The sequence below is a fragment of the Micromys minutus genome (genome assembly GCF_963924665.1).
Source record: "Micromys minutus genome assembly, chromosome: 4".
Taxonomy (NCBI): Eukaryota; Metazoa; Chordata; class Mammalia; order Rodentia; family Muridae; genus Micromys; species Micromys minutus.
The window spans coordinates 22,689,344-22,716,711 of NC_137973.1; the positions used below are offsets into that span (position 1 = coordinate 22,689,344).

At 40.8% G+C, this 27,368-nt stretch overlaps 1 protein-coding gene across 9 annotated transcripts in view; it reads right to left on the reverse strand.

The window, feature by feature from the left end:
- The window catches only part of FHIP1A (FHF complex subunit HOOK interacting protein 1A), a 232,918-nt gene that overhangs the window by 123,247 nt on the left and 82,303 nt on the right, over window positions 1–27,368 (reverse strand). For 5 of the 9 annotated variants that reach the window (XM_080915257.1, XM_080915256.1, XM_080915253.1 and 2 more), the window contains one exon: window positions 10,255–10,362. The exons of the other annotated variants lie outside the window; for them this stretch is intronic. The gene's annotated coding sequence lies outside the window, so the exon portion shown is untranslated. The remainder of the gene's footprint in view (window positions 1–10,254; window positions 10,363–27,368) is intronic. 9 annotated transcript variants of the gene reach the window in all.

Here is a 27,368-nt window from a genome sequence, read left to right on the forward strand (position 1 = left end):
AGATGGGATGGCACGTGCTGCTGCATCTTTTTAAGAAATGGCCCAAGGGGAGCAAAGAGAAGAGAGTGTGGACTGGAACATCTGGATAGCAGCCCTGACCTTTCTATCATCCTGTCATGAATTAACCTCTATTAGCCCAGCTCTTCCTCTATAAGAAGAGATGTGCTAGGTCCTCTCTACTGACTTTCAACTTTTTCTCCTTCCCCAACACTTCTACTAGGAATAATAAAAAACACACAGAAGATTAACAGCATTTGAGAAAACACATACTCAGGAAAAATGTGTGGGAAACTACTTGAGCAGAATCCACAACAAAGATTGCTCTTGGCTTATCTGGCCCAATGATAGGAAAAGTGCAGATCAAAAGTTCCATTTAAGTCACTGAAGTTTGTATTTGTTTGCATGTTACTTGTCATAACTACTAGGATAACTACTAAGGTGACCACTCAGCTGGTTGTATGTTGAACCCCCAGAATCCACATTGAAAAGGCGGAGTATAGAGACCCAGCCCAGTTTCATCAGGATTTGCGGCATGCCCGCAGTTTGCTGGACACTTGGAAGAGCCACAAGAAGGCTCTCACTCCTGAGCGCAGGGGCAAGTCCACATTCTCTCCCCACTGACTATCCCGGGAGAGACCCCCAGAACTCTCAGGGCACAGGTGGTGGTGGTACCTGGAAAAAGACACTTCCAGACCTTGGTCAGAGACAGCCCAGTTGCATCAGGACTGGGCACTACCATCGGAACTCACAGCAGCCTACCCAGAGAGCTGAACACCCAGGAACAATCTCCCTCTGGAAACCATGGGCCCACAGACCCACAAGAGAGACAAGCTCCAGTAAGAGACAACAAGATCACCGAGCATCACCAATAACAAGATGGAGAGAGGCAAGCACAAGAATCTAAGCAACAGAAACCAAGACAACCTGGCAACATCAATGAACATCTCATGGAAGAAAAAACTCAACAGAGACACAGTAAAACTATGAGAAGTTATGAACTAAATGGATTTAACAGACATCTATAGAATAGTTCATTCTAAAAGAATATACCTTCTTCTCAACAACTTCTCCAAAATTGACCATATAGTCAGTCACAAAACAGGCCTTAACAGATACAGGAACATTGAAATAATCCCATGCATTCTATCTGATCACCATGGACTGAGTCTGGTCTTCAATAAAAAATAAAAACAACAAAAAGCCCACATATGCATGGAAGCTAAACAATGATCTACTCAATGATAGCTTGGTCAAGGAAGAAATAAAGAAAAAAATCAAAGACTTTTTAGAACATAAAGAAAATGAACACACAACATACCCAAACTGCTGGGATACAATGAAAGCAGTGCTAAGAGGAAAACTCATACCTCTGAGCATTGCCAAAAAGAAACTGGAAAGAGTATACACTAACAGCTTGACAGCACACCTGAAATCTCTAGAACAAAAAGAAGCAGATACACCCAAGAGGAGTAGATGGCAGAAAACAATCAAACTTAGAGCTAAAATCAACCAAATAGAAACAAAAGGAACTATACAAAGAATTAACAACACCAGGAGCTTGTTCTTTGAGAGAATCAACAAGATCGATAAACCCTTAGCCAGAATAATTAGAGGGCACAGAAAGAGTATCCAAATTATCAAAATCGGAAATGAGAAGGGAAACATAACAACAGAAACTGAGGAAATTCAAGAAATCATCAAATCCTACTACAAAAGCCTATACTCAACAAAACTGGAAAATGTAGATGAAATGGAAAAATTTCTAGACAGATTCCAGGTACCAAAGTTAAGTCAGGATCAGATAAATCATCTAAACAGCCCTATAATGCCTGAAGAAATAGAAGGAGTCATAAAAAGCCTCCTAACCAAAAAAAGCCCAGGACCTGATGGGTTTAGTGCAGAATTCTATCAAATCTTCATAGAAGACCTAATATCAATACTCTCCAAACTATTTCACAAAATAGAAACAGAGAGAACTCATTCGTTGAAGCCACAATTACTCTTTTCCTAAACCACACAAAGACCCTACAAAGAAAGAGAACTTCAGACCAATTTCTCTCATGAACATTGGTGTAAAAATACTCAAAAAATCCTTGTAATCCGAATCCAAGAACACATCAAAATGATCATTCCAAGTAGGCTTCATCCCAGAGATGCAAGGATGGTTCAATATATGAAAATACATCAATGTCATCCACTATATAAACAAAATTTTTAAAAAACCCACACGATCATCTCTCTAGATGCTGAAAAAGCATTTGACAAAGTTCTACACGCCGTCATGTTAAAAGTCTTGGAAAGGTAAGGAATTCAAGGGTCATACTTAAACATAGTAAAAGCAATATACAATAATCCAGTAGCCAACATCAAACTAAATGGAGAGAAACCTGAAGCAATCCCACTAAAATCAGGGACTAGAACAAGGCTGTCCACTCTCTCCCTATTCAATATAGTACTAGAAGTTCTAGCCAGAGCAATTCAACAACAACAACAACAACAATAACAACAAACGTCAAAGGGATACACATTGGAAACAAAGAAGTCAAGATAACACTATTTGCAGATGATATGATACTATACTTAAGTGACCCCAAAATTTCCACCAGAGAACTTATCCAGGTGATAAGCAACTTCAACAAAGTGGCTGAATATAAAATTAACTCAAACAAATAAGTTTTTTGGACAAACAGTCTGAGAAAGAAATTAGAGAATCAACACCCTTCATGATAGTCACAAAGAATATAAAATACCTTGGGATAACCCTAACCAAGCAAGTGAAGGATCTGTATGACAAGAACCTCAAGTATCTGAAGAAGGAAATCGAAGATCTCAGAAGATGGAAAGATCTTTCATGCTCATGGATTAGAAAAACCAACATTGTAAAAATGGCCATCTTGCCTAAGTCAATCTGCAAATTCAACACAATCCCCATCAAAATTCCAAATCAATTCTTCATAGAGTTAGAAAGGGCAAATTGCAAATTGATTTGGAATAATAAAATACCCAGGATAGCAAAAATCATTTTCAACAATAAAAAACACTTCTGGGGGAATCACCATCCCTAGCCTCGAGCTGTATTACAGATGAATTGTGATAAAATTTCATGGTATTGGTACAGAGACAGGCAGGTAGATCAATGGAATAGAATCAAAGACCCAGAAATGAACCCACACACCTATGGTTACTTGGTCTTTGACAAAGATACTAAAAACATTCAATAGAAAAAGGACAGTGTCTTCAACAAATGGTGCTGGTTCAACTGGCAGTCAGCATGCAGAAGAATGCAAATTGATACTTTCTTATCTCCTTGTACAAAACTCAAGTCCAAGTGGATCACAGACCTTCACACAAAACCAGGTACTCTGAAAATAATAAAACAGAAATTGGGGAAGAGCTTAGAACACATAGGCACAGGGGAAATTTTCCTAAACAGAACACCAGTGGCTTATGCTCTAAGATCAAGAATTGAAAAATGGAACCACATGAAATTGCAAAGCTTCTGTAAGGCAAAGAACACTGTCAAAAGGACAAAATGGCAACCAACAGATTGGGAAAAGATCTTTCTTTATCAATCCTACATTTGGTAGCAGGATAGTGTCCATTATATACAAAGAATGCAAGAAGTTAGACTCCAGAGAATCAAATAATCCTATTAAAAATGGGATCCAGAGCTAACCAAATAATTTTCAACTGAGAACTATTGAATAGTGGAGAAGTACGTAAAGAAGTGGGCAACATCTCTAGTCATCAGGGAAATGAAAATAAAAACAACCCTGAGATTCTGCCTCACACCAGTCAGAATGGCTAAGATCAAAAACTCAGATGATATAAAATGCTGGCGAGGATGTGGAGAAAGAGGACCACTCCCCCACTGTTGGTGGGATTGTAATCTGGTACAACCACTCTGGAAATCAGTCTGGGGGTTCCTCAGAAAATTGGAAGCAGTGCTACCTGAGGACCCAGCTATACCATTCCTGGGCATATACCCCAAAGAAGGTCTAATATCTAACAAGGACACATGCTCAACCATGTTCATAACATCCTTATTTATAATAGCCAGAAGATGGAAAGAACCCAGATGTCCTTCAACAGAGGAATGGATACAGAAATTGTGGTACATATACACAATGGAGTACTACTCAGCTATCAAAAACAATGCATGCCTTTATGAATTTCCTGTGCAAATGGATAGAACTTGAAGCTATCATTCTGAGTGAGGTAACCCAGTCACAAAAGAACACTCATGGTATGTACTCACTTATAAGTGGACACTAGCCCCCCAAAAAAAACTCAGACTACCCAAGAAACCATCCACAGAACTTATGAAGCTCACAGAGAAGGAAGGCCAGAAAGTGGATGCCTCAGTCTTTCTTAGAAGAAAGAACAAAACATTCATGGGAGGAAATAAAGGGACAAATAGAGGAGCAGAGATTGGAGAAAAGATCATCCAGAGATTGCCTCACCTGGGGATACACCCCACATGCACCCCCCAAATTCAAGCACTATGGTTGATGCCAAGTAGTGCTTACTGGCAAGAACCTGATATGGATGCCTCCTCAGAGGCTCTGCCAGAGCCATACTGATACAGAAGAGAATGCTTGCTGCTAACCATCAGACTGAACATGAGGACCTCAATGAAGGAGCTAGAGAAAGGAATGAAGGAGCTGAAAGGTTCTGCAACCCCATGGGAAGAACAAAATTATCAACTAACCAAACCCACCACAGCTCCTAGGTTCTAAAACACCAACCAATAAGTTTGCATGGAGAGACCCATGGCTCCAGGTGCATATGCAGCATTTTCTGGCATCAGTGGGAGGAAAGGCCTTTGGTCCAGTGAAGGCTTGTTTTCCCAGTATAGGGGAACCCTAAGGTGCTGAAGTGGGAGAGGGTGGTTGGGAGAGGGAGCACCTTCGTGGAAGCAATGGGAGGAGGAGGGGGAATAGGATTGTGGGAAAGGGATAACATCTGAAATGTAAATGCAGAGAATATCCAATTTAAAAAATTGAAGAAGAAAAAAAAGAAAGCTGAGTATAGTGCCATGTACATGTCCCAGACATACAGATGTGGAAAACGGGTGAATCTTAATCTTCAGGGCTCAGTTGCCAGCCAACCTAGCCTAGCCTGCTTGGTAAGTTTCCTGACAATGACAGACAATGTCTGTCTGTCTGTCTGTCTGTCTGTCTGCCTGTCCTACTTGGTAAGTTTCCTGACAATGACAGACAATGTCTGTCTGTCTGTCTGTCTGTCTGTCTGTCTGTCTGTCTGTCTGTCTGTCTCTCTCTCTCTCTCTCTCTCTCTCTCTCTCTATATATATATATATATATATATATATATATATATATACATATATATATATATATATATATATGCATATTTGGACAGTGTCTTAGAAACAACATCCAAGGCTTTCCTCTGGCCTCTAAATGCGCATATATAAACATGTGCATATGTGTACACACACACACAAACTACAGAGAAAACTAAGTATAGTAATGCATACCAGCAATGATAAGGCAAGAGTTCAAGGCTGGCTTTGGACAACATAAGAAGTTCAAGGTCACCCTACACTGCATGGGGTGTTGTATCAAAACTACCGGAAGGTGAGGAGGCAGCTAGCTGGGAGAATACTTGCGGTGGGCCCTGGATTCACTTCCTAGCACTTTGAACAAAACATTACTGGAAGGTAGACACAAGAAAGAAATAAGTATTCTAGGGGCTATGAAGATGGCTCAGTAGATACACAGTCTTCGCTGTCCTAGCCTGTAGACAAAGTTTAAGACCCTGAGACTCACATAAATGCCAAGTGTGCATGGTGGCCCACATTTGGTTCCAGGGCTCGAGGTAGACATTGGAGATCCCAAGAGCAAGCTGGCTATTTAGTCTAGACATACTAGCAAGCTCTCTGTTGAAGCAAGAGATTTGGCCTCAGTAAACAAAATGGAGAGTAACTAAGGAATACTCTAGACATCAACCTCAGACCTGCACATGCAACAGCGCATGAACACATCTCTACCCACCCACGCATGTATGCCCACACATGTGAGCATGCATACAAAAGATTTTTTTAAAAAATCATACATATAATTAGGAAGTCCTCTTCAAGTTAAGAGATACACTAAGAGGGAAAAGCTAAAGGTAAATGAACAGGGATAACTAGAGACCAACCACCATGGGGGCAGGACCATATCTGCTTTGTGCCCTTGTCTTCCAGCCTTTCAGGGTTCCCAGCTGAACACTCAATGACTATCTGCCAGAACTGTATATAAACAAAATAGCTTCCTCTAACAGCTTGGAGATTTTGCTTATAACAAAGAATAAAAGAAATGTCCTTCCCCTCAGAATCTCTACTAAAGACAACATTAATTCCACTTACTGGAAGCCCTCCTAAAGATGACAGAGGCAAGAATGTGAACCTCACACAGAAACCATTCTAGGCAATAAATGATCAAATGCTACTGCGATAGGAAGTAAACCAATCTATCACTTCTCCCATTCTCTATGCTGACGCATTAGCTGGGAGTGAGCCTTTTAATAGATAATAGAACAGTATAAGTCATCTCGAAAGTTTGCCCAAACACCTTCTGCAACATATATCCATTTGCTTCAAATGCCACCTCTTCCTAAGTTGATTTTTCCTCCAACCATGCCAACCACAATTACAATCACATGTCAGATCCATGTGGTCCAAATGATGGACAGGCCCCTTAACCAAATGTATCTCCATGGCAACAAAGGAGCTGTGTTTGCTGCTCTCTACCTGCCAATCAATTATTTAGCAAGCCTATACTACAGTGACACGGTGTAAATGAACATGTTCAGTAGCAGCAAGAGGCAGACGAGACTCACCGGCACCAAACAGCAAACTGATCACAAAGCAAGGGTTGTCTCCTGGAGTGTGACATCCAGAGCACCGTATAAAGGGATGGGGAGGAAAGTCTCTTACTTTTAAGCTTCTGCTTTATAATTACATGAGCTTGTGGGCTCCCAGTTCTTGTTTAAGGAGGGAGAGAAGGAGGGAAGAAGGAAGGGAGGGATAGATCCAGGGACTTGGGGAAGGAAATCACATTAACGATATATACGTCCTTTATCAAAAGTTACTGGTAATAGGACACAGAGGGCCAAAGGTTGAAATTCATTTTAAATTAATCTCCTATACCCTGGCTTTGGTTTTGGTTCTGGCCTGTTTTCTGGATTATTTCTCATCAGGAAAACGGAGTCTAAGGTTGAGGGGATGTTGAGTAATCAGCGCCATCTATGATTCTCTTCTCTTTCAACTTACTCACACCTCCACTGACTTCCCCTGGGAGATTTCTAAAGAGAACCCCAGTCTCTGAGGGTCCCATAGCTACCGTGATGAAGGAAAAGTGTTTCTAGCTTAAGAACCAGAAAGAGATTACATTAAGTCCAGAGTGTCCAGTCACAGTGGAACAAACCTCAAAATGTGAAGGCCAATGCAACAGAACAGGACCAGACAGTCCTCATGTCTTGTACGCTCAGAGATTCAGAAACTGTGTCATCACTGAAAAGATGGAGTCAGTACTGGGACCAGAATGAACACCTTTCCATTTATGTTATTGGTGGTGTTTGTTTGTTTGTTGTTTTTTTTTTAAACACAATCTCATAGAAAAGAGAATCAATGGTGGTACGCCTCCAAAAGATTCTAATCTATTTATACTAGATAATAATCAAATAAAGGTTTCATACCCCCCAAAAAAAGTTTTTACTTGGTTAAAAATAACAGACAGAGCCCAGAAGAGAGGTCTCTAACTCACTGACAAATTAAAAGCCATATGTAAGGTCTACAGGACCAATTCTTATACCGCATCCTCTATCCTGTCCAAGACACACACAGTCCTCTGCACTGTGTGCTCATATCTAGCTTAGCATAAGCTGTAAGTATCAGGCTTTGATTAGACTGTAGTGATGACTAAATATTTATTAAGACTGTAGTTTCCAGACCAGAAGTCTATCACAGATATTAATTTTATCATGGTAAACATAAACAATCACATTAAAACATCATGATATACACTTATTTTATTGTTCATACAGAAAAAGATCTGAAAAAATATTAAATAAAGCACCAAAAATAAATGTCTCCCTTAAAACTCATCTTCCTCAAAAAACGCAACATAATACTTTAACAGATCTAGGGTGGCCTTCCTACTGCAAATCAGTCCTCTCTGGGCATAAATAATCATGTAAATCAGCAAACATTTACAAACACTTCACAGAGCACTATAATTTTATGTATATACCCACATAAAATAAAGGTATGTACCTTGGGGATCATTTACACAACCAAATGCCTTTCTGATTAGCATATAAAAAGCTTAAGATAGATAACCTTTCACATCTGACCACATACACAGCACACACAGGCTGAGTTATGACCAATGTTCTGTTGCTATAATTGACTGAAAGCCTGCAGACAGTTGGCCAGATACTCACCTCTTATTCTCTGTCAGCTGACATGCATGCAAATGCATACTGTGAGGCCACGGAGAATAATAAGTTTTAGAAAAGTCCATTCACTGAAGATTTCGGTTTTTGTAACTCTCTAACAACCTTGGTTGGTGCATAAAAGAGACAATATAAAAATGAGAAATACAGGCTGCCAGGGCTTAAAAACATGTCTCTTAAGGCCCATGTGTTAAAGGCTTGGTCCCCAGGAGAGACAGTAAAGTATTTTAAGAGGTAGGGTCTTATGAAAAGCCACAGGTCATTGGGAGCATGCCCTTGATGGAGAGGGGGGGTGCTGGTCTTTCTCTCCCTCCTTAGCTTGGATTCCTGGCTCCTGATGCAAGCAGCCAGCTTCAGTGATGTCCAGGTCCCCATCTCTGCCACCCAGAACTTCTCCCAGATGCCCAGAGCAGTGAATCCACCCAACCTTGAATGAGAAGCCCTGAAACCAGAAATCAAAACGAACCTCTAATAAATGTTTTTCTCTGCCTATGTTACATTTATCATTCATTTCATTAGGAAACAGAACACCGACTAGCCAGAAGCAAAGTAAACTTTCTCTCCCGGTCACAGCATTCATGTTACTTTCTTGTAAATAGCAAGTGCTCTCATTTGCTGGAGAAATAAAAAGTAGGCTACACCATAAATAGTACCGTTGCACTTGCTTCTATCTATAGATTTTTGTATGTAAATTATTCTTTTCAGATATCAATAGCTGAACAGAGATATTTAATTGCTTTTAACAGCAAATGTATTCATATACTTTTATGCAAAAATGCTTAAAATTTGTACATTTATCTTTGTTTTTTAAAATAAAGGTCTTCAATAAAAAAATGAAAACTAGACTAGGTAGTTTCCAAAATAGCTGGTACCTTGAACATATCTTGTTTATATTTTGAAATAAAAGTACTATATTGAGAAACATATGTGAATACCTGTATAAGTTTAGCATTAAGATATAAAATTTACAAAAATTTGAGTCCTCTAAACTCCAGGATGTAATTCTATTAAAAGGTCAAATCCCTAAATGAGAGAGAGAGAGAGAAAGAGAGAGAGAGAGAGAAAGAGAGAGAGAGAGAGAGAGAGAGAGAGAGAGAGAGAGAGAGAGAGAGAGAGAGAAGCAAGTTCCAGAATGGGAGTCAAAAGCCAGACTGCTCAGGAAGTGAGGCCCATAGCAGGCAAAAGACACCTCCAAAAGTTAAAACACCTCTGCCCCAATAGAAACAGCCAATCAGGTGCAGAGACTGTTTACAGACCAGAAGGAAACCTTTGCAGCTGACAGAAGATTGAGACCTTGAACGTACAAATTGCTCAAAAACAAAACAACAAAACACCAAGTCAAAGAGCGCAGCCGACAAATGGGCTAGAGACAGTTTTCAAAAGAGCAACTGTAAGTGGGCAATGAACATGAAAAACTCTTCACCATCACTAAACATCAGAGAAACATCCAATGAAACTGCATCGAGACCGTCTCTCACGCCAGTCAGAATGACAGCCATTAAGGAAACAAATGATACGTGTTGTCAAGAATGCAGACTAAAGGGAACCTTTATATGTTGCTGAAGAGATGGTGCCTTAGTTCACCCACTATGGAAGTCAGTGTGGAGTGTCTCAAAAACACTAAAACTCAATTGATCTACCACATGACCCAGCTATACACCCCTGGTAACTTGGCCAGAGGCCCCTGAGTCACGCTGATGTTTACTACAGCACTTTCCACGGTATGGAATGGAACTGACACACGTGCCCAACAACACGGATGTCAGAGAACAGTGGTGCCGAGGTTCTTACTTGTTTCACAACTGCTGTGGCAATACCACGGTCTGAAGCCCTCGCAACAGGATTCAACAAGTCGACCAGGCAATGAGAGCTGCCGGACGAGGTTCGCCCTCCACTGTTCTGAAATTAAAGGTAGATGCGATTTTAGCTTTATTGAAGAAAAATAAATCAAAGCTTTCAGTTCATCAGAATGAAATTCTCCACACTGGCAATCACGTGGTAGCTTAACTGTCGAGCCTGCTATTGGTGTTAGACTGTTATGTAATTTAATGTCATGAATGTTTGGATCATAGATTTGTGTTTGACAGATCACGTCCTATGTCTCTTGTCTTGAATCTCTAACATCTGGATACCATGGTGTGTGGCATCAGGTCGCCCACTGCTGGTTATAACGGTACGGAGCCCTCACATTTTTCAAGCCCGTCCATCTGCTATTTTGATTGTTTCTATTGCTCTATTTCAGTTGTGCTCATGGGAACTCACTTTCAATCAACGAAAATGCTTAACATGGAGAGATGTATGTCTGAGTTTACAAAAGGAAATGTAAGTGAGCTGGCTAAATGTTGTCTGTGCTCCTTAACAGATACAAACGTGGCAGTAAGAACTAATCACAAGGAATGCTTCCACAGAAACAGCTGGTACGAACTTGGAGCTTTCTATAAATTATGGTGCTCTGTCCCTGTTTCCAGAATGTATCCCAGAAGGAGCACAGAGGAAGGCAGCACTCACCATCTACTGATAAACATAAAGGCTAACTGATGAGCCAACGGAACACTAAGAAACAAAGTAGCTTTTATGTGCACTAAGTGTGGAAGAATGCAGAGGCACAGATACCAGTGACAGTAACCTATACTTTACACCAAAGCGGAGGTGTGGAATGGCACCTTTAAGCAACAAGCTCAAATAGACACACACACCCCCACCCAAGTAACATCACTTAAACAATAGAGAGGGATACTATTTTTAAAGTTCTATATACAATTATTTTCTATAAAGTATGGGTATCTGTTCTAATTATTATATAAAAACTAAGCGACAACTGTGAAATAGTTATTTCATAGCCTTATTATGGCTGAAGTGTAAATAAAAAGGTTATAAAATGTGACATATCTGTGTATATACTATATATGCTTTGCAAGATAGGTATATGTCCTGACCCTTTCAACGCAGGTTTGAATTGGAAATTGCATTATATATACACATGCTTCATTGCCCTAAATAAAACGTGTGCACTGTAAAAACAAAGGCAGATAAAGGAGAACAGTGGGTGGCTCAGGGAAGATAAACACAATCAGCATATCTCAGCATTTAGCAACTGCTTTAACTCCACTCAGGGGGATGTGCGTTCACCTACTGGTAAGACGACAACGCAAGGACGGTCCTCTGGATTTACCCAAGCTACCCTAATTGCAAGTTTGGACTAAACAGAACAGCTTCTTTCTATCTGCCAAGAGAGTTCCTTCCAGGGCTTGCATCCTAATGAAGCCTGCACAAGCAGACAGGGCATCAAGGCTTCCTCCCACGCTCTGCACAGCACACCGTGTCCTTACAGCTCAGCCTCTGTACACTGTGGATCAAAATCCCCATCTTAAAGTTCAACTTGGTGGCTCCAGCCGTTCTTATGGTATCCGGTACTTACAGGGCGGTCACTAAATGCTAAAGAAACAGAAGGATCAAAAAACAGTATTTCAAAGTCCCAGCAAGGACTCTCAAGCCAAAATCCTCCTCTCCCTCACTTCTCCCATAGCAGGGACACAGCCACCACCTTTACATTCTCTGCTGCTATGACCAGAAGAACATTTAAATTTTTTTTTAATTTCTCATGAAAAGCTAAAACTTTAGGACACTAAAATCCACTTCCCAATTGGTGGCACCTTGGAAATTAGAGGAAGATCATGTGCCCAGGACAAAAGAGGTTAACCTGAAGTGAAGCTGGTTAGGAGGATATATATATATATATATATATATATATATATATATATATATATATATATATATATATATATATATATTTATTTATTTATATATTTATATATTTATATGTGTGTGTGTCTGTGCATGCATTCTCCATATTGCAATAACAAATTTACTGCAAATATAAAACCATCTCAAAATGAAACATTTCTCTCCCTGGCAACAGGCAGGACCCCAGGCCACATATGAAAAGAGAAAACTAAGAGAAGCCAACCGTAAAGAGGAACACAGAAGAGCAGAGGCCTGAGGAGAAAGAACAAACCGCAGCTTCCAGCTCCTAACCCTGTCAGGGACCAGTCAAGCCTTACAATACGGCCCACCGTCAGGAAAATCCTGGGCCTCCCCAAAGGCCCCTGCCTTGTAAAGAAAGGTAAATCATTCTCCGACCAGAGCAATGTTTCCAATCCAGACCTTACCTTCCTGGGAGACAAACAACGTACCAAAAATAAATCTTTTAAAAATGTATTCATAGCTTCAAACACAAAAGCCTTAGGCGTATAGGCTGTGGTGTGATACGACACCTGGGGGTACTGTGTGCCACAGTACAGCATTGGAAAGAGCTTCGGGGAACACAGAGCAATGCCAGAGCCCCTAGGTGCAGTCTACCTTCGTACCAGCCTTCTGTCGGCCACCATTACTCTTGCCCCAACCACTATTTACTTGGTTGTCAGCTGAGAAAGACAACAGAGGTAAATTTTACACTTCACACAAGAATGAGCTTTCAGTGCTGCCCTGGGTCTCCAAGGCCACAAGCCACATCTGCTAATGTATTTTGTACCATCTCTGGCTCAGTGCCCCATGAAGGTTTAATCAATGCTTCCAGCGACAGCAACAGCTAACAAGCAGGCTTTCTTCCCACCTCATCTACTGTCCTCGGGTGGTATGTATTATGCACTCATTTGTACAAGGTTAGCCCTCAGCTGATGCGGCTTCCATTCTTCCTGAGCGATATTAAGTGCATATACCTCAGTGAAGACTTCCAAACTCCAGAGAACCCGATCTAAGGACTGCCCACATTTGCCTGGGACAGATGTTTCAGGACTGTTTCTCCAAAGTCACTTATAATTTCTAGGGAGAGCTCACAGGGGAGGGTCTATAAGAGGTCTACAATAGGGTCTCTAAGAGCAGACCGGCACAAGCCAACCTGGAGAGTCAGCTCTTACTTTGATATAGGACCCTGCGGGCTCTGATTCCAAATTACTAATTTGGGTTTCGCCTGTGGTTCTAAACCTTTCAAGAGTAAAGAGATGAAATGGTGATTTGGAGAGCCTCTGTAAAGTATACTGTTGAGTTTCCGGTTCCGCCAAAGGTTCTGGATAGAGTGCCGCTGATCACCTAGAGAGCAGCACTGACAAAGCAGCAACCCCTACACCCAGGCTCCAACCTGGGGCCACAGCAACAGCTCTCCTTCACTTCCTATGCTAATGAGGAACCTCTAGATTGCCAGAGCCTGCCAAAAGGCTAAGGACTCCGAAGCCACCAAATGAGACACAACACTGGCCAATGGTAAGACCACTGGATGCTTCTCAGCATTAGTCTGTGCATGAAGGTAGGCCCCCAGAGTTACTGCTCCTGTTTTGTCTCTCCCGCACAATACATTTCCAAAGGTCTGTTTCTCATTTGTAAGTGCTGAGTCTCTCACAGAGTAAATTAAATCTGAGTTATCAGAAGCACAGGGCCCTGTAAAATCAGAAAATGCTCTTTGGTATACAGTCCCTACTTTCTCTCCTTAGTTCCATCTCTAGGTCTCTCCCCAGCCTTGCCTAGGTGAGGGCTCCCTGGCTGCTTGGTCGTCCTATGCCACTCCTCCAGCCTTTGCCTTAAACCCGCCCTTTTAGGTTTTATTTCTAGATTCTGTCTTCCTTGGAATCTTTTAGACTCAAAATACCTCAGGAAAAAACTCTGAGTTCAATAATACTTCTGTGTCCAAGTTCTGCAAAGGCTATCTTCTGCTTAAATAATATATGACATGGGCTCTCTGATGAATTCTAGCTGTACCTTGTCTTTCAGTTCCAGATGCTCTCTAGCTCTGTGAAGAGGCAAAACTGGTTCTCAGAGCGTCTCAGACTCACAAGAGAGGAGCAATGGAGCTTTCCTATGAGCCATTAGAACCTTCAGAATAAATACCAGGACTGGTGTGAAGCTCAGTGCTACGGCATCTACCTAGCAGTCACAAATTCCTTGGTTTCTCTTGTAGCTCCAAAATTAATTGGTTAGTTAACAGTCACAGACGCCCTTTGGTTTATTTACTACCCTGGGCTTGTTTAAAAGCTGGACAGAGTGCCACATACCTATACTCTCAGATACTTAAGAGACTGCTTGAATTCAGGATCCAAGTCCAGCCTAATAATGATCAAATACTAACAAATATATATTGAATAGAAGGTAATAAAGTTAACTGGAGTTTAAACTATTAAATGAGGTATTATGACTTTTTAAAGTTGTCTTCTAAAATTACTAGTCTCTTTCTCATAGCATGTCTTGCCTTGGAAACTCAATGTAGCTACCCCAGCACAAAGGAAGTGCTGCAGGCACTTCGAGCCACCCTAGGTGAGGGACCAGAGTCAGCCAGCTCTTGCTCAACACTGCAGAAGTCTCAGCTTTGCCTTAAATGCTAATAAAATGTCACAACAGATTTCTCCTTTGGAAAGGTGAGAGGATGTGCCTTCTGTCCTAGGAAGCAAAGTTGGTTTGTAAATAAATTTTAAAGATGATAGCCACAGTTTCAAATCTCTTCGCAACTGATTTTGCTGTTTTACTCTCTGCAATTCAGCACTCTTTTTATTTGGTGAAAATACTTCCCTGACAAAGGTCACAGGAAACTCACTGAAGCCTTGCAGTCCTGGTAAATATTGTATTAACTATCCTTCCCAAAACACACCAGCCTTCCCTATCTACTCACCGCCCAGGTCAATCCCTCCCTCTGCTTCCCAGAGCCCCATTTGAATTCTACCTCCCGATGCAGGTAGTACCTGCCCTTAGTTCAAGAACATGATTTATTAATGTGTATTTGCTAGACTTTGAAACCTGATCTTTAGCTTTTGGAGGAGAGCATATGGCAAAACATCCTTAAGGAAAACCCACTGACCAAGTCTTGGCAGACTATCATTCTCCTGGGGGTAGCATCATCTGTCCCAATTGTCAAAAGAGCCTTCTCCAGTCTGACTCCCGATTCTTTCCCTCTCTGACTCTAAGCAAATGAAATTGGTTTGCAGATGGTCCAGCACTCGGAAGATTATCAAATGGCTTCCCATTTTTAGAAACCTCAAATTATTCAGTGCTAGTCACAGAGTACGAAAGAACAGTTTTATTTGCGGCCACTCCGCTTATTATCAATGTCCTTGAACAACATACAATCTTGCCGGTCCACAGCACGCTGGGACAACTAACATGCCCCATTGGGTGCACACCAGGGCATGCTGGAGCACGGTCATTTCCCTGTATTAATGCAGTCATTACGCACTTGGTGTCAGCCCACGTTTTCAATACAGTTAAAGAATTTAAAGGGTTGCTACGCTGAAACATTTGTTTTACTACATTAACTTCACATTTTCTTCCGAAAATTGGACCAGGCCTGTTCTGTCATTCCGTACTTGTCCCTCGCTTGCCTTTGAAGAAACAAGTAACTTCCCTAAAACCTTAGACAATGGAAAAGATGCTCGATTCTTCTGACCACTTAGCCCATCCAGGTTCCATTTAGTTGGGCGTTTCCCCACAAGTGTTCCTGGTCCAAAGTTCTGAACTACTTTATTGTGGCAATGCCAGACACAGAGGACCCCTGGTCCTCAAACATCTAGATTCTCAGATCCCAAGTAAATGCTGTTCTTGTTCTCCACATGAGTAATTCGAGTTCTGCTCAGATTTACTTTGAGCATAAAATGGAAAGGACCCCTGGGTTTGTGAGTGTCAGACTTAAAAGTGTACACTACACACTGTTTTTATCTTGTTCTGTTTTGTGAGGCAGTGTCTCCACCTAGCCCTGGTTATCCTGGAACTTTCTCTGTGACCACACTGGCCTCAAACTCAGATATCCACCTGTCTCTTCCTCCCAGATATTGGAATTAATACCATTTGCCACTACCTTCCAGTTTTCTTAGGGTTATATTTCATCAACCGCCAATTTCAGCAACTGCTGATACCAAGTCAACCTCACTCACGGTAACTCAAGTACAACCATTTAAAAACTATTCCACTCGATCTAGTAAGTCTCCTCAGATATTTTTAAAACATGTACCATTGTATACATTTCTCAGAAAAAAATTCTCTCAATTCATTTACCCAGAAGCACTGCTTGGAAAGAACCTTCAGTGTTTAAACTGACCACTGACCATTTTCAGATTGAGGTTATTTTTCCGATGGCCATGAGTAAACTGTACATGAATGGATGCTTTGGCACGGGCCAGGGATGTTCATTGTGCACATTAAAGTAAGCCTTCTAAGGACTATCACACTCCTATTCTTAGATATCTTCTCAGATACATCCTGTAATTAATCAAGATGTTGGAAGCTAGGGGACAGGAACCCAACTCACATCCACACAAACAAAGCAGGAGACATTTGTAGCTCATCTAGCTGGAAAGACATTACAGCAGCTCACTGCACAAGGAAACTGGTACTGGGACTGTGAGGCCCCAAGTTCATTTGCTCTTACCCATCTGCCCTGACCCTCTACTTATCATGTCTCTGCCTACAGGCTTCCTTTTCTCCTTCACCATGGGCAGCCGTCCCTTCTGTGACCTCAGGAATAAGTGAGCATTTGTCCCTCATTTCCATCCTAAAACCATAAATGATTCAAGTGCTGTCTCATTAAAAAAAAAAAAAATCCCAAGAATGGCTCTCATGATTCTAACTGCATTCCACACCTTCCCCGAAGACATCGCTGCAGCCTGGAAAATGGGGACCCCGACTAGCTGGGCTTAAATCACATTTCTATTCTCACGGCTAGGAATAAGAGGAAAGAAATGGGTTATAGATGCGCGCGATCATTTTCTCCTCCAAAGCCACATGAAATGGGAAAGAAGCCCCCAGCAAAAAGGGGACATAATGAGGATGAACGCAAAACTCTGAGCCACCGCATCATCAGCCACTCCAAACTGCCAGTGACCTTTCCACAAAGAGGTGGGAAGGCCATCTATTCAAGTGTGACTGCTAGACTTGATACAATTTTTAGAAGAGCAAGACAACCTGCCCCTTGCAGCGTGTGTCCATTGTGCGGTAGATGAATACAATCCTGAACAATACAGTATAGATGCACTGTGAATACTCACAAATAGGTCCTTAGTTTCACTACTGCTCAGCTCTCATCAAAAGCTTAAAGGACAGTGCATTGCACGAAAGAGCCCCTGTCGCCCTAAAAATGGCTGTCATTCCCCACCAGCAAGCTTGTCCTTGGCTTCTTGCTAACAGGCTTTGGTACCGTGATAAACACATGACCGAAAGCAACATGGGGAGGAAAGGGTGTGTATGTCCTGATCCCAGTCCATCACTGAGGAAAGCCAAGGCAGAAACTCAAACAGGGAAGGAACCCGAAGGCAAAAAGTAAAGCTGAGGCCAAGGAGGGATGCTGTCTCCAGCTTTGCCCTCCAGACTCATGTTCAGCTACCTTTCTCATACCTCCCAGGACCACCTGCTCAGGGGTGGACCCTCCCACATCAAGCATTGTTTAAGATAATACTGCACAGACTTGCCTACATGCCAATCTGACAAAGGCGTTTTCTCAGTTGAGCTTCCCCCTTCCCATACGAATCAGTTCATGTCAAGATGACAAACTGTCCAGTTTATTAAGGAACATATCCCCTGCCTCAAGTGACTCAGGTCTAACTCTACCTTCAGGATTGAAGACCAGTGGACCCTGGTGTGTGGGATGATGTCTATATGCAGTTGAGGGCAGGCACAAGATAAGGCAAGGCCTATGATTGGGCAGTGAAAAAGAAAGGCGGGCCCAGGGGTTTTGAGAGTCTACAGAAATAGGGAGAGGAAGGAGGAGAAGGATGGCCCACCCCTGTGTGGCTTTAAATAGCCGCAAGTAGCTATGAATATCTTATAAGGGATGGATTATTATAGGACAATTTGTCCTATCTGGTTGGGCACTTTGTATCATTATCAGTTGGCTCTGAATTCATTGTGTGGACATTTTGCGGAATAAAAATTTACTGATATAAATCTGATTAATGAGTTACAAGCCTCTAGAGGTTTGATTTTGCCCGGTTACTAGGAATTGTGACCATTGTAGATGCAGGTCTCTGCGTGGGGCTGGCGTGGTACAGACCTGCATGGGAACTGGATGGACAGCTGCTGATGGAGCTAGCCATGGAGGCAGAGAGACCACTGAAGACAGAGAGTAGCAGGGGCTAGTGTGGAATGGTGCCATTTTTACTTTTGTTGGTATTTACTACTACACTGGTGGGACAAGTTAAGGCTGACTCGTTTCAGACAAGAAAACATGTGGTATCTGCAGAAGGGTTTCTAGGTCAAGCTTTCCAGATCCAAAGCATGGACAGAACTTGTTCTATTCCTGAACATACGGTAGCCCTTTTGCAGTTCGGCCAGGGGCCAGCCTAAGAGAAATGCATGGAAGACAGAGGAGAGGGTCCTTCCTTATGACAGTGAAGCCAACCAATCCTAAAACCTAGCACAGAAATATCTGTCGTGAGACACAAAATCCTTTAAGTTAATAAGTTGGAGTGCTCTGAGTTTATGACAGACATGGCAAAAAAAAAAAAAAAAAAAAAAATCTCTGCCCAGAATGATCACAGTAGACAGTTCATTGAGAATTTAAAAAGCAGATGCTGTACTGATGTAATAAAAATTATATGAAGGATTTTTCATTTCAACATTTGGACATATATTCAGTAGCTTGTTTTACATAGGAGTTGTTTTGTGTATGAGATTCTGGTATTGATATCATCTTCCTAACATAAAACATACTTTTATAGTTTACAGTTTAGCATCTTTAATAGACTGGTAACTTTAATGTAGACTATAAAGATGCCTGTAACACAACATGAGTGCAGAATCCTTGCAAAGTCTCTACAAGTTTTGTGTGGCTCATGGTTGTATCATAGACCCAGAATTAAAAAGCAATTTTTGTTGGCAGGTCTTAACAAAATTTTTCTAAAGTGTTAAACTTAGTTGTCTGAGAAATATCATCTTTTTGCTCCTGTATTTAATTGGTTCATATAATACTTAGCCAAATTATTAAGTTACACTATTTTTAAGTAAAGTTTGCATAGATACACACAAAGCTGACTGCTGGTCAATGTAAGGCTCAACTGGAGAAGCTCTAGAAAACTTTACTAAATCAGTCAGGTTGCTAACAACACAATAAGCTATGGGCAACAGTCTTGAAAAAATAACTGCATTGATCGTGAAAGCTGATTACTCAAGTCCCATGCTGCCTTTGCTGGGTAAATGTAGTTCTCATTCCTCAGCAAAGAGGCTTCTGCTTACAGCAAATGGAGACCGTTACAGACAGACACAATTTGTCAAGATGCAGTGACCACACGTTGCCTAAGACTAATTGTTTCATCTACAATACCATCCCTAAACCTAAGTAAGATTCGAGGAACATTGTGGGGGAGAATGTGGAGACTGTAAGAGCCAGAGGATCATGGCATCTGCTGCAAGAATAGTGTCTTCTATAGATGACGGGAGGCAAGGCAGCACACGTGAGATTTCAACAATACAGATGCCTGTAAAATGATAGCACCAACTGACGGTCAATGTGGAGGGGGAAATCCCACAAGGCCCCACCCCTAGATGAAGAGCTACAGTCAATAAATAAATGATCGATAAATGAGGAAGAATTAGTCTTCTCCAGGAAGGAGCCCTGACAAGTGATCCACTTTCAGGTGGTCAGTCTTAAACAAATATACATGGCAACAACACCAACCAAAGCATGCAGGCTATGCTTATAATTTATATAAGTGTGTTTAACAATGATAATTAAAGAATTAAAAAGCCATGAATTTTAGAAAGAGTCAGGGGATACAGAAATTGGAGGGAGGGGAAAAAGATGTAAATTAGTAATCATATGTGAAATTCTCAAGAAATAAATGAAAATTTTCCATTTATTACTAATAATAATTTAATTATATTAATAATAAGTTATTAATAATAAATTGATAATAATAAATTGTTGGTTTTATGTTTTTAATTAAAAGACATAATAATTCCTTTCCTCCCTCCCACTCCTGCCTTGTACCTATCCTTGCTTTCACTCAAATTCATGGTGTGTGTGTTAAATATATAAACATCTGTTCACTCTTACTTGAGAGTGATTACAGGATAACCAACTGGGGGTTTTCCCCTGAGGAAGACTATTTCTCCCACTATCAGCATTTCTAAGCCGCCTATAGTTCTTTCTCTAGGGTTGGCCTTGAGGAAGATCTCCCTCAGTTCACGTTAGTATGTGTGTTGCTATACAGTCCTTGGCTGAATCTTATTTAGGCTCTCGTGTTATTAATACTTCATAGATATATAGCTTCCCCGGCGTTTCTAGGAGAAACAGTCTCACAGCTGACTTCCTGTCCCTCTGATTCTTACTATTCTCTAGCCCCTCTTCCCTGAGCCTTCAGGGCAAGAGACTGAGCACATGATGTCTGTTCTTTTCTGGAACACTCTCTGTCGCTTGCAAACAGGCTTGTTTTTAATGACATAAGAGCTACACTTATCTGCAGGTATAAGGGGAAATATTTAGAATACAGTTAGGAAAGAATCCTGCTAAGTAAAGTAGTGGTCATAGGCTATCCTCCAAGATCTATGGCATCACTAGCCCTTTAGAGTTGGCTAGGTTTCTGTTTCCAGGTATGATTTCTCTCTTCTTGTGTGGGCCGTAAGCCTGATTAGACATCTGTTGGTTGGTTATTGCCAAGAGAAGCATATAACTACCACACCCTTAGAATGACCCTGCCATGCTGGTTATTATTTTAGTTCAGACGCATGATAGCTGGGTCAGACTGTTGGTTGCTTCCTTTCCTAGAAGCTTGCATGGCATCTTCTGGTCACCCAGGAGGAAACTTTCAGGTCAAATCAAGTTCGGATTCTCTGGATCCTGGGTCTGAAGGGCATGGTGGCTTCAGCGATTGGGTCTTTTATTCATGTTCTGGGAGGCAACCAAGGATAAAAGCAATAACCTATAATGTCTAGGGAGTCTCCTGACCAATAATGGAGAAGAGGGCTTCTCATGCCTGGCATTGGGGTTTTTGTTAGGTGATCTATGGCTCCCAAGGGTTGTATTATCAGCCCAGGCAAGACAGACAAACATAAAAATTAGTTAAGGAAACTTAAAGCTTAGCAGATACATGATTTATAGGTCTTTCCCTCATTTGATTGGCTATCTTCTCACTTTCTTGGTATCTTTTGATACACTGTGATGGTCTGACTGGGAATGACCCTCATAGGTTCATATATTTGAATGCTTGGTCAAATATATGTATTTGTACGCCATCAAGGCCACAGAGATGTGGCCTTGATGGAGTAGGTGTGGCTGTTAAAGGAAGTGTGTCACTGGAGGTGAAGTCTCAAAAAGCCCAAGCCAGACCTAGTGGTTCTTTCTTTCTCTCCCTGTGGCCTGCAGATCCAGATATAGAGTTCTCAGCTCCCTCTCTAACACTGTGTCCACCTGTATGCACACTTCCTGCCAAGATGATAACTAAACGTCCAAAGATAAGCCAGCCCCAGGTAAATGCTTTGTTTTATAAGAGTTTTCATGGTCATGGTATCTCTTCACAGCAATGGAACGCTAACAAAGGCATACACTAAAGTTTTTGTTATCTTTTGTTTTTTGTTTTAAGAATTTTATTGCCCAATTTTGTATCTTGTATGGTAAAAGTCTAGATACATTTACATTGTATATAAAAAGCACTTATTAGTATATATTATGCTTCTATGACTTTATCTCTGCATTCTTCTCCAAAATATCAGATATAGGGGCTAGAGATATACCTCAATTCAGAGTGCTTGCCTAATGGATGGACAGCTTTGAGTTCCACTGGCAACACTTTGTAAACTGGGTATGGTGATGTGTGCCTGTTACCCTAGCACTTGGAAATTAGAAATAAGAAAACTGTAAGTTCAAAGTCAACCTCAATTACAAACAGGTTTGAGGACAGCCTGCGTTTCATGAACCCTACCTCAAAAGTGCTATACCCCCCCAAATTTTTTTCAGAGACACAGATCTTCACATTTCTAGTCACAATTCCACTGAATGCTAAAAATACCAAAAGCATTTAAAAATAATAGTTGTGTATATAGTGATCATTTAGTATTTTATAGAAGACCTGGAGAGACGGTTCAGTGGCTAAGACAACTGACTATGGGGATGGAAAGATATCTCAGCGAATAAGAGCATCAGCTACTCTCTCAGAAGACCCAGGCTTGATTTGCAACACCCACATGGCAGCTCACAACCCTCTATAACTTGGTTCAACCCCTCTATGACCTCCCCACTCTTCTTTTCTTTTTCCTGACTTGATTTTTTTTATTGAAAAAATATATACATTTTGCTTTTATACAATATATTCCAATAATGGTCTCCCTTCCCTCATCTCCTCTAATACACTAAGGTTTTTTTAACTATTATGAATTCCAACTTATTGTTTCTGTCAGTTTCCTCAATTCCTATGAATGAGCTATAATTTATTATATCTTTGTATGATTTATTTTAATATCCAAAGTGTATAAAGAGCTCTTAAAACTCAACAATAAAAGTTGATCCAATTCAAAAGTGGGCAAAGAGCTCAATAGAATTTTCTCCAGAGTAAAAAGGCAACTAGCCAATGAACAAACAACAAAAAAAGAAGCATCTATATTACTGATCAATAACTAAATGCAAATGGAAACTGCAACAGGAACTATAGTTTCAAATATAAGCAAATAACTCCACACCGACTAGTCTACTATAGAAGAACTATAATTTCAAATATAAGCATATAACAACTGTTGGTAAGGATACAGTAAAATAAAACCATCTTGCATGATTAGTGAGAATATAATATGGTATGCCTACCATGAAACATTTGGTGGTTCCTTGGTAAGCTAATGAAATTACCGTATTACTCTAGCTACAAATAAATCAACAATCCTAACAATATCCAAACACATAAATGTTCACAGAATCCCAATTCATAATAACCAAAAGGTGAAAATAACCCAAGTGAAACAGATAAATGAAAAGATTGTGATATATGCATATGGTAAAGCATTATTCAGCCATACACAGGAATAGAATACTGAAGGAACCTCTACATCCGCTGTAAAACATGGTGCTGAGTAAAAGAAGCACACACGCGGTCACTTAATGAATATTGTATATGACACATGCAAAACATACCTTATACTCACAGGGCAAACAGACTTGTAGTCATTTAATGAGAACAAAGGACTCCTGAGGAGATATGGAGAGTTTTAAAATTAGAAAGGCAGTGTTGGCACACCATTAGAACATGGTCAATGCCACTGAGTTTTCCATCTGAAGTCAACTATGAGTGAACTTCAGGGTGACTGCTCATGTGTTTGAACTGAGAAGAAGAGAGGGCCATAAAGAATCAGCACACTGAGTCAGCCAGTTGCAGCAGGCCGGACTAAATCTTAAATGTTGGGAGCTGAGGTTTGTATACTCCATCGACCTAAAAGCGGCCTCCAGTTTAGTGGGGTTCAGGATCCTTTCTCTCAGAGCTATATGCAGCTCCAGCTTTGGTGTCATGATGCTGAGATACAAGTTCATGTCCACAACACTTCCAGTAGCAGGAAACCCACTGGCCCTACCACAGCGCCTTCTCAGGGGAACAGGTTATAAGGTGAAATAGAAGTAACAGAGACATAAAAACGAACGCCATGGTACTGATCTTAACCTCTCTCCAGGTTTAACCGCAATCCACCTCTGGCAGTGCTTAGACAATCTGCCATCTAAGTAAGGATCTTTCTAATTAACTTTCTTTACAACATTTCCTTACAAAATATTGGCTCAATTTTCACCCATGATTACAGTGTTGATCATAAAACTTAATCTGAAATTATCTCCTATCTAGATCTTTCTCTCTTTTACTGTCTATTTTTATTTAATTGTTGACGGTTCTATTATTTTATGTGTGTATGTAAGTGCTTTGCCTGCAAAGATGTTGGTTCACCACATGCATGTCTGGTGCTCACAGATGTCAAAGAAAGGATCCCCTGAGACTATGTTGTGAGCTACCATGTTGTGCTGGAAATTGAACCCAGGCCCTCTGCAAGAGCAAGTGTTTCTAACCATTGAGCAAACTCATCTTAAACCACAGGAAGCTGATACAGCTTCTCAGGACTAGCCTCTGATGTAATCATTCTCCCCATTATCTCATTTAATGTTATCACTTTAATCGTGATTCAACTCTATGGGTATTTTAATGGTGGCATAAGTCCATTGTATAAACAAGCACAGTTGACCAAAAAAAAAAAAAAAAGACTCAATAACTTTTGCTTCCTTACTCACTTTCCAGCCTTCCTCTCCATTAACGGCCCAATGTACACATGTTTTCATCAGTAGGAACAATTCACTAATTGCACTTTGGGAAAATGTATGACTGTGTTAATGCACAAAATGGATGACAAGATTAAACACTTCTAAAACCACACAGGTCAAAGAAGAAGTCTCAAGAGAAATTTTTAAAGGTTTTTAACTAAGTGGGGGAAAAATACGCAATCTGTGAGGTGCAGAAGTAATGCATAGTAGGAAATAACAGCACTGAACAGGCGCATCAGTGCAGAACAAATACCGACAGCTGCTGTATACACAAACACAGGGGGGAGGGATTTCTGAGAAACCCAACCGAAATCAATGAAACTGAAAACCAGAAAACTACAGAGAAAGTCAACTAAGTTTCCTGTCTTTTGGCATGATCAATAAAATTGATAATCCTTAGCTCAGGCCCACTAACTAAGACAAACAAACAAACAAAAAAAAAAAAGAACAAAAATTATCAATAATGAAAATTAAGGGTGCAGCATCACTTCTGTTCCCTTAAACCATGAGAAAATAATTAAGGGGTGTTATGTACAACTTTAAGTCTGTAGATTTAATGCCCTGAATGAAATGAACTAAACCCTTGTAAGAAATTCTACCAAAACTTACATAAAGAAACAAGATGATCCAAGTAGGCTTGTATACAGACATAGTAAAGAAATGCAATGTCTAGCAACCTTCCAAACCAGAAAGGACCACATAGAGGCTCACTGGTGAATTTTAGCCAGACATAAGAGGAAAAAGATCACACCTATTCTTCCATATAAAATCTCTCGGAAAACAGCAAGAAAATACTTCCAAACTTATGAGATCCGCCTACAGATAACGGGTTACTGAAAAGACAGAAAAACTACATACAAGCATCTTTTTATGAACACAAATGCGAAAGTCCTCAAGAAAATATTAAAAAACAGAACCCAACAATGTAGACAAAAGCATGTGGATCTGTCTGGGAGAGCATGCAGCCGTCAGTACAACTATGTCTAAGTCTAAAGCAAGAGGATATTGTGACCCCAATTTTGAGCCTAGCCTGGGCTCAAAGGAAGGAAAAAAAACATGTGATCTAAAGGGATGGTAAATGTGTTTGGAAGCCAGGCATGATGATGCATGCCCTTAATCCTCCCAAGTGTAGATTCTGGAGGCATCAGAAAGCAAGTCTCTGAGTTCAAGACCAGCCTGGTCTACAGAGTGAGTTCCAGGACAGCCATGGCTATACAGACAAACCCTGTGTTCATCCTCCACCCTCATCACCACCACTCACCAAAAACAAGAGAAAGAAGTGTACATGGGTTTAGAAGAGCTGAAGCTGGGATTCTGTTATGTCATGTTCCACTTAATGACACTGCCCAGTTCTTTATCTTTTTAACTGACAAGTGTCTATCCATACAGCATTAAATCACTTTAGAAAAAAAACAAACTACACATCAAACTCTTTTGCTATCTCAGTTTAAGAAGCAGAAATTTAACACTGATTACCTAGGTAACCAGAAAGCCAAGACTTATCAAAACCAAAGTAGAAGACTTAATCTTGGATTGGCTTCCTATCCACCTTGGTATTAATGGTGGCAGACTGCAGGCCTACAACTAAGCAAGTACCTCAGTGAAGTACACGAGCCTAAGAGAAGCTCCCAGAAGCAGTTTTCAGGGTTCAAACCCTGCCAACAACGGCAGGACACTGCAGCTCCAGACCCCAAGTGAGCACTGGACAGCCCTGTGCTCCGGCGCTTTAGCGGAACACATATCTACTTTCTATGGTGTTCTGGCAAGCCGTCTTATTAATGTGTTTGAATAATGGAGAAAAAATAGATAGACCCCCGAAATTTCATTACCCATGAGATTTATCACAGTTAATAGCAATTAATCAAATTCTTCTGCTGGTGTAGAAAACCAGCAACGCAAATGATGGCATAGGATCAATGGAGTATTTGTTTCTCTCTTCTGAAAGACCGACTAGAGAAGGCTGGAGGTGTTACAAGCCCAGTGACAGAGCGCTTGCCAGCTTGTGTGAGGCCAGAGGTTTGCTGGCTGTACCAAAACACACAAAACGAAACAGAATATTAATTGGAGTGAGGTTGCTCACATCTTTCGTGGCTGTTTAAAACCCACGTTCAAAAAAAGGAGCTTTATCTTTACTTAATAAAAAGAAATTTGAGGCTGAAAAGATGGCTCTGTGAGCGATGACCCATCTGGCAATACACAGACACCAGTAACTCCAGTTCCAGAACATAGGGTGTCCTCTTCTGGCCTCCGTGGGCACCAGGCATGCATGTGGTGCACAGACATGCATGCAGAAAGCATTCACACACATAAAATAAAAATAAAGAAGTCTTAAGAAAAAAAGAAATAAACCCATAGTCTCTTTCCACAATTTGCTTTTAACATGATCACATGCTTTTTGTATGTACACACGTGCATAGCAACACAGGTACACTTGACTATAAAACACATGCAAAATATACAGGCTAATTTGTAGATGAAACTTTAGAAATTGCCTTTGGTGTCTTAGGTAAGCACATTTTATTTGGAAATGTTCTATATGTCAAAATAGTAAAGATATGCTTCTTGCAAATGTTTAAGCTTCTAAATTCCTGTCTACAACCTAAATCAAGGTAAGTTCCTCTTCCATGACTGGGCAGTTTGTTCTACAAAATAACGT